General features: G+C 37.2%; 1 protein-coding gene across 5 annotated transcripts in view; it reads right to left on the bottom strand.

Annotated features, from left to right (window-relative positions):
• fgfr1a (fibroblast growth factor receptor 1a) overlaps positions 1–5,874 on the bottom strand; it is a 44,761-nt gene extending 38,887 nt beyond the window's left edge. For 2 of the 5 annotated variants that reach the window (XM_073867554.1, XM_073867558.1), the window contains exon 1: positions 5,225–5,874. The gene's annotated coding sequence lies outside the window, so the exon portion shown is untranslated. The remainder of the gene's footprint in view (positions 1–5,224) is intronic. The other 3 variants (XM_073867557.1, XM_073867559.1, XM_073867555.1) reach the window with 2 other exon arrangements.
• Positions 5,875–13,159: the final 7,285 nt, after the last annotated feature.

Below are 13,159 nucleotides of genomic sequence, written 5' to 3'. Positions count from 1 at the left end.
ATGCCTACTATTTAGGTCAACTAATTATTAAACTTAGATACTAATTTTTTTTTATTAACAATGAGTCACTCATTAGACAACTTAAAAAAGCATTATTTGGGAGAAGACATATCAGTAAATATTACTTTTTTCACACCAACATGATTCTATCATTACTTCTTGTAGATGCAGAGAAAGTTGAGGCATTAAGATGCTGATTAAGATACGAAACTGATATATTTCACACTCTTACCACAACCTTTGTACCATCAAAACCACAGCAAAGAAAAAGCATTCATTTTGCATTCACAAAATGATGTCACAGAAACCCCTGTTGATGCCTGATACACACCGATCCGAGTTTTTTGTAAACAGCCTGATAAAACTCTTCTCCCACCATGAAGCGGAATCAAAAAATGTCGCTGTATAAGGCCAATAGTGGAACAACGTGTCCTTAAAGAATTCAAAGATTTTGACCCCAGTTTGACCATTACAATGTATGTGACACTTATTAGATGATTTATAAGGCCAGCATAATCGAACCAAGTGTGAGTTTACATAAAACAAAATGACCCCAAACAAGCTAAATCGTTGTTTCAACTAAACGCATGACTTAAGTAACAATAATGCACTGATGGCAACATACGACAAATATATATAACAGGCTGCATAACCCTTGACAACCATCATAATTTTTAAACAGTTATATGGTAAACCTTGATTTCTGGGTCAATCCATCAGTTGAAAAACTCCACCCGTTCACAGATATCTGTCAGCTCTGCTGGTTTAGACCCCAGCATGACCCCCACAACCTTTTGTCCTTCTAGCTATCAGAACTCCTCCTTCAAACATCATTTACACATTTCAACACAAACCCCAAGACAAATGGATTGGTCTAAAGAGAGCAATGATTCACAATTTAACAAGCAGTATGTTTTTTCTTTAGATTGTTTAGCTCTGTTAGTCTCTGTCATGTGTTTATGTTTTTCTGTTACTGTTTATGTGGCATAAACAGTAACAGTGATGTAATGTGATGAACATCTAGCTTAGGGCCCCGTACAGCATCATTGCATACATGCAATAATATTCTAAATATAATTTAACTTCACTTCTTTTAAAAAAGATGTTTAATATGAACTAGATGCATTTAACAGCGGATACTATTTGATTTACTAAGAATACCTTGTTGAATCTTCTGACAGGAAGCATAAGGGATGATTTACATATCGCGCCTTTTAAGTTCATTATTTCAATTGTAAGCGCGCAGTATGCACGCTGTTAAGGGAAGTGACGCGAACGCACCATTTTATCCAGGTGCGTCCGCACCGCATCGAGTTAAAAACATTTCAACTTTTTAGAATGCCGCAAGCGCACCGCAGGTCATGTGACAAGAACCTATGCCCCTAGCGTTTTATACGCGTGTTTAGGCGCAACATGTGAACGGCCCCTAAATGTTCCTAAAAAATTAAAGTAGCCTTTTAAAGCTGTTGCCTAACACAAACTATACAAATTTTCCTGATCCTATCTCATCTCCTTTCCTTTTTCCTGTTCATAATCGAATCAATAAACCTGGGAAAAATCCCAGAAAACTAAACTGAATAAATTTATTCGCTAACTACTTGTAATTCAACTATATTTATCCACATTTGGCAGCCAAATTTCAAAAGCTTTACACAGCTTACAACTAAAAGTCTAATTTGATTTATTTTATACTTTTGGGAAAGAAACAAATCATTCCTGGAGGAAAATAAATTCACCAATGCTTAGTTTAGTTTAAAACAACTTGAAATAATGTTAATAACCTTTTGTTGATGTAGTATTTCCAACTAACACAACGTTCCTCAGTGTTCAGTTTGATAGAGAAAAAGGGAAGGATACTCAAGACAGGCGAGAGGGAGGGAGAGACCGGAATAAAGAGAAATAGATCCAGTCGAGTGGAAAGAAAAGTTAGTACCCTAATTAATGAACCCCAGCGTCTGATCTTTGGAGGGGAACGTGGCTAGAGATTGGAGCAGGCCCAGCTCATTACCGCTGCCTACTACTGGAGCGGAACATTCCAGAGAACGGCATTGGTTTGTGTCGGAGACGGAACGCCTGACCTCACCCATTTCGGGATTGGTTGGAGCCAGAACCAAAGTCAGCCCACCAAACCATGTGCCCCGAGACTGACACTCCATGGGGAGGCCATTAAGACCAGACTAATGAACTTTATCTACAAACCTCTCTTTTGTTGCTTTTTTCTTACCGCTCCTCACAATTTCTATTTCAAATCTCAAATGCTGCTCTAAACACATTACCCTCTAAACTCTCCCTTTCCAAAACTTTCTTGAGAAACCAAGATCGAGCAGAAGCCCCAGTCAATTTTAATCTGATGATGGAAAGGTCATCATGGGATGCCGGAAGGACACATAGAAACAAGGTTAAACTTTGGATAGTAATGCAAGGCAGCCATTTTGTTACTTTGTCAAGAACGTTTAGATTGTGAATGCTTGTAGAAATGAAACGCTCAGCAAAAGTTTCATGTTAAAGCTCTCAGACATGTTTATAACCGCAACTTTCCTTTAAAAAGCACTGGGTGATACTTGGCTGTGCCAGCCCAACCCTGTAAATTATAAAGCACAGAATTCCTCTTCGCCCCAAACCCTCAAAAACACACTTCCACCGGAAGAACACCCACGGCAAAGTACCAATATGTCTCCATCCAATTGCTTCCTTTCATTTTCAAACCACAGAACATAACATTGTACTGTAAAATATTCACCACAAGACCATGCAACAGACAGAAATTTCTGGACATTTTTACACACATACAACAACCGTATCATAAAGACCTGTGTTTCACGGAAATCATTGAAAATGATTAAAATGCTGCATTATGCATGTCAGGCAAGCAGATGGCGCTGTAACTTTGTAAAGAAACACTACGTGCCTGTGCACATTCACATTTTTCTATAGAGTAAAAACAATTAAGATGGCAAAAGCGACTTTTAAAGGTTTATTACTACAATTCACTTAAATTTTTGCGCTTCTTTTGTTTATACGGAAGCGATAACACCGCCCTTGTCAAAAATTTGTTTTTCAAACACAATTACGAGCGTTTGCGTTTCCAGGACCCGAAAAAGCTGTTTTCATGTAAAAAAAAGCCAAAATGCACAAAAAACTTTGGTTGAAAATCCTGTGGTGTAAACGGCCCCTTAGTAAGTAAATACATCCATAAACTCAAACTACTCTAGAGTAAACTTCCTATCTGAAATTTATTACTGTAACTTTATAAAGCTGTCACTGTCAGACGCTTCTCAGCATACACCTTTACTGCAAACCAGCTGAAACACTGACCCGTTCAGACCGGGTAAATGTACAAACACTGGTCAGATCCAGAGGGACCAGTGACCATAATGATTTCCCCTCTAATTTAAGCAAATGATGTAATTATGGAAAACGACTGCATTTTTACAAGATCGGTTCCTTAGTGCAGTTCTTCAGTATTTTAGTAGCTGAAAATAATTAAAGAACTCCCTTGATAGAACATCGAAGTATAAATCCTAAACCTGCTAGATAAACTGAAAACGCAAAACCCTACAATTTCATGCAGTGCATTAAGCTTTTGCCTGGGAGTAATTAGTTTCTAAATTGAAAGTCCAGATGCAAAACAAACCTAAACCGCGTATATGGAAATCATGGAGGAAATGGAAATGAACTATGATATGGATCTTTATTGGTAATATTATCTGCATACGTTCTGTAACTTAACTACCTGTATTCCGCTCACACTTATGTACTGTATAACAAAAAGTCTCGGTCATGTCTGCACATGCAATCGCCAGCCTGTGTGTCGCCATTCAGATGCTCAGCTCCCCCATCACGTCCCCAATGCAAGTGAAAAGGTGCAAACTGTCCGCTAATGTCCTAATTTCAAATGACAATGGTCACTTAACAGCAGGAAAAGTTTTTGGAAGTTGAACTGGAAGGACTTTTGTGTTACTTTGGTGAACAATGAATAGAAAGTTCTAGACTTAAAATTATGTATTTGCAGTGCTGGTTAAATTATCAAGTGACTGATGAGGAGGAAAAGAGGGACTGACACTGTGTGATGGGTGCAGTAAAATATTACTATGTAGAAAGTAATACAACACAAGCCCTGGAACTGTACTGTACATTAGTTGCATTAGATTGTGTTGGATACATTTTGTATTACCATCTGGGAAAGGTATATGCCTTTGCTGCCAAAATAGGGACAACAATTTTATATTTCAGATGGAAAGTATTTTCTCTTACAGGCATCTGAAATGCTCACAGGATTTAATGCGTCACTCATATTACTGTATGACTTTTAAATGTTTTAGACTTCTGCCACAGGGCCATCTATGCCCATATGAGTATATTTATGTTTTATCCCTTATATTTCAGGAACATAAACAACTGCAACAACAAACATGCAACAAAAAACATCAGGCATAGGGGCAAATTATGCAATGACAACAATGTAAATGGAAAACCAGTGTATGACTATGAGCAAACTAAACATAATTCTTTTGGGTTCATGACTAAAAAACAGATAATTTGTTGTAAAGTTATCAAACTGCTCAAGAATGTCTCAAAAACTTTGTACAGAAATTATAATTGGTTATCTAAAGGATACTTTTAGCAAAGACTAATTGAAAATTGCCAATATATGGAAACATGTTTGGTAAAACTTGTGCCATACTATGCGTTTAAAAAGCAAGTGATAATCGAGAACGCGCATGGGGGTACAGGAACGCGCATTAATTTACGTATAGGCTATCTCACATTTGGAGAATAAATGTTAATGTTATCTCAGTGTTTTCTTACTTTCTCGCGCGTGGCGTTGTGTAAAAACAACTTAACGTTACAGCAACAACATAGCCTACATACAAACTGCTTTAAAAAAATAAAAATATTTTTTCCCGTTAAATCACTACAGATTCGTTGCAAAAAGCATCGGTATGATTTTTATGGTTGAAAGACATCTTTCTGACAGAAAGATAAAACAAGCAAAATATAAACATTGTGCTAGATTGGCAGAGTAAGTTAACGTTAAATAAAAAAAAACATAACTGGATATTTTGTGTAAACCGTATAAATGTCTATATGTTTGGGGGGGTTATAAAAACGACAGGACATGACATTGTAAAAACGCTATGTTATTCAAAAAAGCAAACATGTTTAGCCTAACGTTACCAGACAGACTCCATTCACAGCGTTCAAAGACGTTAACGTTACTCACCTTGTCCTTTCTGAAGTAAATCCTTTTTTAAAAAGACTCAATCCTTAGATTTAGAAGTTCCTAAAAACACACGTCCAGAAAGTCACTGGACGAAACTCCACATTTCTCCCTTTGTCGTAAAATTTCTTTTTAGGATGTTTTCACAAACTGTTTTTTTCCCAACTCGCTCGAGAATCGTTTGAAATCAGTGAATACACTCAGCGGAGGCGCGCGTGCTTGAAGATCTCGTGAAGATTTCGCACAGGTAACGTTAACTTATTTAGTTCACGGCTTACTTACAGAATCAACAAACGATGTTCCGAGCTGTTTTGTCCAGTTTTTCCTAAAAATCCCAGCCGTTTGGTTTTTGTTTGTGTCCATGCGAAAAGATCAGGGGGGAAACTTTTACCCCGTTCGCTACTTCGGTCGGCAATCCGTGCAAGTCACAAACGTAGGGCAAAACGTTCTTGTGGTAACGTACTCGAGTCGAAGTTTCCTCTATGGTAGAACTTGTTTCCCAAAATTAACTTTATAATCTTTTTTGTCTGCTGTGTGAGTAGTCCGTGGCGTCGGCCTCCCCCAGCACTTCAGAGGATACAACGAGATTCCGCACTCATGGATGGAGGAGTGTGAGTAATCTCACACACACACATACACACACACACACACACATTGACATCACTGACTCCCCCTCCATCACTAACACCTCAGTACTACCAAACAGCTTACCCGGTGCATTCTGGGATTGTAGTTTCTCAAACACTGAACCCCGTCCTTTGCACTTTTGAAAAACTAAAGTCGTCACCCGTCTTAAAAATAAAGGTTCATAAAAGGTATGTGAATAGAAGAACCATTTTGGTTCTCCAAAGAACCTTTTAAGTCGAAGTTTCTTAAAAGAACAAATTTGTTTTACATGTCAATAGTTGAAAGAGCCTTTATTTTAAACTAAAAAGAACAGTTTGTGTAGCAAAGAGCTTCTGTGGATGTTAAAGGTTCCTTGTGGCACCACACCAGCCAGACAAAGACTATTTTGGGAACCTTTACTGTGTAAATACTTTTCGGAAAGAAGATGCAATAGCAATACAATAACATTTTACATACTATGACATAAGTGTTTTCCAATGGTTAATCCTAATATCTATAAATCAGGATGGTCAGTAATATGATGACATCTAATGGAATTTATGGATAGCAAATAAATTAATAAAATTAACTTCACACAAAAAACCCGCATTGGCTTGGCAAATAGTGCTTAATCAATAGATACAATAAAATGATACACAAAACTCTATAATTTCTTGTTTTAATATACAATTAAACATATACACAGCTGAGCAATTTTATTATGACCACCTAATATCCTGTAGCAGCTCCTATGCTGTGCTCCAACAATAATTATTATTTTTATTTTTTTAATGACTGTTCGATAAATTTTCTATAATGTTTATGCGCTATGCAGACATTTTGGATACTGCACTTCTGGATGCCGCACACAGTCAGAGTGTCAGTAGTGGAGAAAGAAAAATGAGCGACAGTGAAGAAAATGCAGTGCCCACGACTAGCACGAAGGTCACCACAGACGTTGTAATATTCTAATCTGTAAACCTCAATTTATCACTTGTTTGTATAGTATTGCTCATGTTCTGAATAAAAAGTAGTATAAAACCATACTTAACTGTCAGATATTTACAACTTTCATGAAGGAGCAAAAAAACGCCTTTAAATTATACCGTAATCAAAATTTGTCATTTGTTGCGTTAATGATCGATATTGTCTAATACGGAAAAACTTTCTTGATTATTTTTTTGGCCATATCGCCCAGCCCTAGTGCCTCTTATAGCCTGCAAAACAGCAGCTATGAGGCGAAGCATTGAGTTGACAAGGTGGCAATAAGTTTCCTGGTGTATCTGGTACCATAATGTCAGCAGGTCCTTCAGTTTCCGTATTTTGCAGGGTGGTGGTGATGTAGCACAAACCCGTTTTTCCAAGTTGAACCACTAATATTCAATTTGGTTCATGTCAGGTGAATTTGGAGGCCAGAAATTCACCATCATGTTCTTCAAACCACTCCTTGATGATTCTGGCAATGTGGCATGTGGGATTATCCTGGTGCTAATAGCCATCACCAGCAGGGGACACAGTTGCTATGGGTGCATTTTGTCCACAATGATAGTCAGATGCAGTTATAATAACAGGGCCAAAAGTGTCCCAAGAAAACATCACCAGCCTGTGTCCGCCCAACAGATCATCCAGGTGCCATTGGTAATCAGCATATCTACCATCAATGTGATGCAACAGGAACCAAGGTCACTTTCTTCCAACCATTCATGGCCCAATCATTGATCTTGCGCCCATTTCATGCATTGTTGGCAATGGCATGCCGTTAGCATAAAGACCTGGCTTGAACTACGCATGCCCATACGTAGAAGTTTGTGCTGTGACACATTGCCCTGGTCACCACTGTTGTAGCTGCTGGTGCTTTGTCACACTGTGTCCCTGCGGTCGCTTTGAATAATGGGCAACAGTCTGTACTGTTCCCCCTCTGGCATTCAGATGACATGCAGCTGGATGCTGGTTTGTCATTTGGCCATCCGTGCACCACTTTTGGTTCGTACTCCCTACAGTGGCACGTAAACAACCCACGAGGCGAATCCTTTCTGGGATTGAAGTTCTAAGGTGCCGTGCCATCACAATTTGTCCTCTATTAAAATCTGATCGTAAGCGTAAACACTTGACTGACCAAAAAATGGTCCTTGGGTGGTATGCATACTGCTCTATGAACTGTACTTGGGTGATTCTCACGAAACCATTGAAACACCACGGCACTAATGATTTTAGCTTTAAAATGTGTAATATAGTAACATTAAAAAGCATCAGAATTAACACAATACTGTGTTCTACCTTGCACAATGTGTGATTTCAACATAAGAATTTATAATTGTAAATTTTATCTCATTTTCTGCTGAAATTCTCATTACCGCAATGTGTCCGGCTGTGTTTGAACATGCGTTATGTTGTAATTTAATCAAATTAACACAAAAATATTAAGAAAAAAAATAAATGGATGTTTTGCTAGACTACTTTAGATGACAGAAAAAATATTTACTGAATATTCATGTATAATAATTATGAAGAAAAATTAGGAAAATGATGTGTCCATGCCTGATGTTCTCATCCTCCGCAACACTTTTTGAGAACAGTTTAAGCACACATACAGAATTTTAATAAAGTTTGATTTTGAGTGACCAAGCACATGGACCAGTTACTTCAAGATGGCTACCAGGTAAGATCATTTTTTTACAGTTAATTTGAAATATTGTCTTGTCAGAATGCTTACACGACATTTTGATTATCATTACCACAACAGATGCTTATTAAATGTTAATTTAATTAATAGAAGCATAATACTTTGATTTTAAATGCATGTGCAGAATCTCCAAATTATGTTATTTCAGGTCTGCATGTCATTTTGAAAATATGTCAGTGTTGATGTTTTCTGACTGTTGCGGTAATGAGATTTTTTAGGACTAATTTTTTAAATTATGTTACAAAAAGTGTTAAATGATAAGTAAAAGTTTTTAAATTAATGTTCCCATTTACTCCAGACTTTGTTTTTCAATGTCTGGTGGGAAAAAAGTAAATTTAAGCAATTTTTACATTTTCATGCTTGACATTTTTAAAACCAAGTTTTTGTGAGAATCACCAACTTGTGCCATTGTTTGGTTGTCAGGTCTGCTCATTGCCCTAGGATGTGGGTGGTCATAATGTAATGCTTATTGATACAATAACATTATAAACTTTAAAATACATACAATAACATACTAGATAAAGATTGGATAATATTGTAAACGCTGAAAAGTACCTTGTTAGATAGTATAAAGAGGATGAGTGATTAGGTTTCTCTACAGATAAAGCTGTTCAGCTCATTCTTTTTGTGTGCGTCAACAATGTCCACACACCCCTGACACGACCTGTGTTTGCTTAGTAAAGGTGTCCACAGCAAAGTTAAGAGCCTGCACATATATTATCTCAACAGCAGGAAAAGGTTCGGTTAAGCTTTAGGTAGCTTCTCCTATTTAATTTAACTTCCATTAGGGAACTATAGTATAGAAACCCCCCAGAAGTTTCTGCTTATGACATGCTTATGTGTTATTGTATTTAAAGGTACGTCTGAGGTATACCTTTCTAGGAAACAACCAGTTTCCCCTTAAATTCCATTTGAACATTGTTTACTTGTTTGCCAGCTTTGTGTTCATAGTTGTAAGGTTTCCCTGCGGGGCTTGAGGCGACAGTTTTCTCTCTACTAAAACCTTTATTGACCCAATTTGCTCGCCAAACAACAGCGAAGTCCATGGGAGCGACAGCAGGCGCCTCTGCAATGTGTAATACACCGCTCATGTTCCAAAAGCACCTAAGGACTAATGTGTCTTTCCTTTTGACACTACGCTTTATTGAAACATCAGTTACTTTAACATTGTTATTATTATTTGCACAATAACAGAGAATTTACTCATGGCCAAGACTAGATGATGCCTTCCCTAAAATGAGGAAATGGTTTTTATTTCAGATTGGTTAAAAGAAGGTAGGGAATAAATCTAATTGTTTGTTACCCCCCCCCCCATTCTTTAGGCAAGCAGGCAGCTGAATCTGAAAGGGTCCCATTGACCTCCTAAAGGGGGCTTATCACCAAATACAGCAATGAATGAAGGTGGCAATGAGGTGTGAACCAGCCTCAGTGAGACTAATGAGGGGAAGTGCAGAGACAGGCGTAGATAGAGGGAGAATAGTCAAAAACACTAAAGAACAACTAAAGAATAAACAAGATAGTAAAAGATAACTAATGGTGTCCAGTAAAGACTTGAATCTGAGATCATCCAAGACAAGGGCAATTGGTATTTGCTTTATAAGACATTTAACTGCAAGAACTAATAGTTGACTTCAATATGCCTCAACTTTCAAGTCCATCACAACATGATAGAACACACAAAGGAAAACTTTCCATATTGCAATCCATATGCATTCATCGTGTTATCACAGCTGTCATATATTTCTCAAACTCTTTGATGGTCAGAGTGAGCGCATTGCAGCTTCGTCTTTGATATGTCACCGGCGCTCAACATTTGCCTGTTAAGTGATACTGGCGTTTCTTCAATTGAATCTACAAATCATATTGACTGTCAGCAAGAGAAGCTGTTTGTGAATAATATCGTCTCTCTAAAGTAAAATGTGGTTCACTGTGATCGTCCTTTATTCTTTACCGCACAGATAACCTTCTCCTACATTGCAGTGTAAGTTATTTTCTCTAGAAAACCAATGATAACTTCTGATTCATTCAATATGTTTAAGATCCTTTTAAACGAATCCAAGCTTCACAGCTTTTTAGCAAAAATCTATTTGGATTATTGATTACGGCACCAGGCAATCCATTTAAAAGCAAAAGCTTGTCTGTTCTCGCCTCATCTTTTCAATGTGATAATTACCGATGATTTTTATTCAGAGAGTTTAGCAAGGTCAGTGAAAGTTATCATGTTATCTAAAGCCCTTTTTCACACAGAGATTACGGAAAATACACGGAAATCGTCCCAGATTTATCCGGGATAGATTTTTGGTTCATTCACACCGCCAATGATTTTCCAGAATCTGTGGGTGCATTCACACACATACCATAAAGGTCCCGTAACAAACCTGCACCTGATCATTTGTTTTTCAAAGCGTCTTAAGTTTGCTAATTATCCGTGATTTCTCTCTATAGATACCACTGCGGTGCATTTTTGTTTATGTCAAGCTTATGTGATAGGGCTGTCACGATTATAAAATTTGTCTGACAGTTAATTGTCTAATAAATTGTGATGGTTATGAGGATTAATTGACTGTTTTAGGGCTTTGACGATTATGCCGATTAATTGTATGTTTTAGTGCTCTGACATTTAATTTTCATACTTTTTTTGTTTGTTTATTAAATAATTTTCCCACATTGTTGTGATTATTTAAATTAAATTTTTCGCAAGGTTTACCTCGCAGTAAATATTAATAAACATAACACAAATTTAAAAGTAATCTGATGCTGTCTCGTTTATACGGGCGCTGCAGCTCCCCCTTGTGTTTCTTACAGAGATGTGCAATCATTGCGGTGATCTGAAATCATTGCGATGAGGTCAAACAATCACGATGATACGATTATTTAATCATTGTGATAGCCCTAGCATGTGATGCGCTGGTCTGTCAGTGTCATGCTGGTGAATGATCTCAGCCTCATTGCTGATAGTGAGGAGCTCCCTGATCTCTGCTTCAGTCCAGTTTGCCGACATTCCTCGTCGTGAATGTTGATCTGCGTTTAAATCCCTGTGTCAAAGAGCTCTGAACCATAACTTCTTGTTGCAATTACATGCGCATCCTCACTACGGTACGCCCCTTACAGCATTGTTTCGGCATTTTGTTCACACAGTATGCTTTCCGTGAATGTTACGGCAATGTTACTAGGTTCTCTTTACGGAAGGGATCCCAGAACATTTATGGGACGTGTTTTTGTTCACACAAAAGCCAATTTTACGGAAATTTTCTGGAACCAAAGTGCTGTGTCAATGGGGTTTAAATAAACTATACTGTATGTGTTAAGGCCGAAGTATGGACCATTTTTTAACAGTACGTGAGGGTCCGCATAGTGCACATGATGCAATTTTCATCATCAGAAAAGTGTGGTCATACTGTACGTGCACCACCGGATTTTTAAAACCCGCGTACGTCGCGCACACAGGTCGAACATGCGTGTACAGGAGAATGTAGTATGTAGCAGGAGATTTTGCATTTTTTCGCAAATTCGTCATTTTGTCAAATGTCTGTGTACAAACATATGGGTCAAATAAACTTTGCAAGGCAGTACATTCGACTGTGCATGTAAGTTCGCGCACATGTAAAAAATAGACAATACGCCAGGCTTTAGGTGGGAATATTAGTAATGAGCTATTGCATACACTCTCAGAAAAGTTGTCACTGGGACAGTTCCCTTTCAAAAAGGTACACCTTTGTACCCAAAGAGTGCATATTAGTACTTCAAAGGTACATATTGGCAGTTCAAAGATACATATTTGTACCTAAATGCATTGGTGTAGTGGTGCCTGGAGAAGTGGGTATCATGCCCTCGTTTTTTAAAGTAGAAGTGGGTATACCCCATGCCATCTAATAAAGAAGTGGGTATACTCCATATACCTGCGTATACCCTGCACTACACCACTGCCTAAATGGTACATATTAGGACATTTTTTAAGGGTACTGCCCCAGTGACAGCTTTGTACCTTTATTTTTGACAGTGTACATACGGGTGATTCTCACGAAAACTTGGTTTTAAAAATGTCAAGCATGAAAATGTAACAATTGCTTAAATTTACTTTTTTCCCCACCAGACATTGAAAAACAAAGTCTGGAGTAAATGGGAACATTAATTTAAAAACTTTTACTTATCATTTAACACTTTTTGTAACATAATTTAAAAAATTAGTTCTAAAAAATCTCATTACCGCAACAATCAGAAAACATCAACACTGACATATTTTCAATATGACATGACAAACCTGAAAGAACATAATTTGGAGATTCTGCACATGCATTTAAAATCAAAGTATTATGCTTCTATTAATTAAATTAACATTTAATAAGCATCTGTTGCGGTAATGATAATCAAAATGTCGTGTAAGCACATAATTTTCCTAATTTTTCTTCATTATTATTATACATGAATATTCAGTAAATATTTTTTCTGTCATCTAAAGTAGTCTAGCAAAGCATCCATTTATTTTTTTTCTTAATATTTTTGTGTTAATTTGATTAAATTACAACATAACGCATGTTCAAACACAGCCAGACACATTGCGGTAATGAGAATTTCAGCAGAAAATGAGATAAAATTTACAATTATAAATTCTTATGTTGAAATCACACATTATTGTGTTAATTCTGATG

The sequence above is a fragment of the Misgurnus anguillicaudatus genome, chromosome 5 (genome assembly GCF_027580225.2).
Source record: "Misgurnus anguillicaudatus chromosome 5, ASM2758022v2, whole genome shotgun sequence".
In the NCBI taxonomy this organism is placed as follows: Eukaryota; Metazoa; Chordata; class Actinopteri; order Cypriniformes; family Cobitidae; genus Misgurnus; species Misgurnus anguillicaudatus.
Note: the sequence above shows the minus strand (reverse complement) of the source record. Positions and strands in the feature narration are given on the sequence as shown.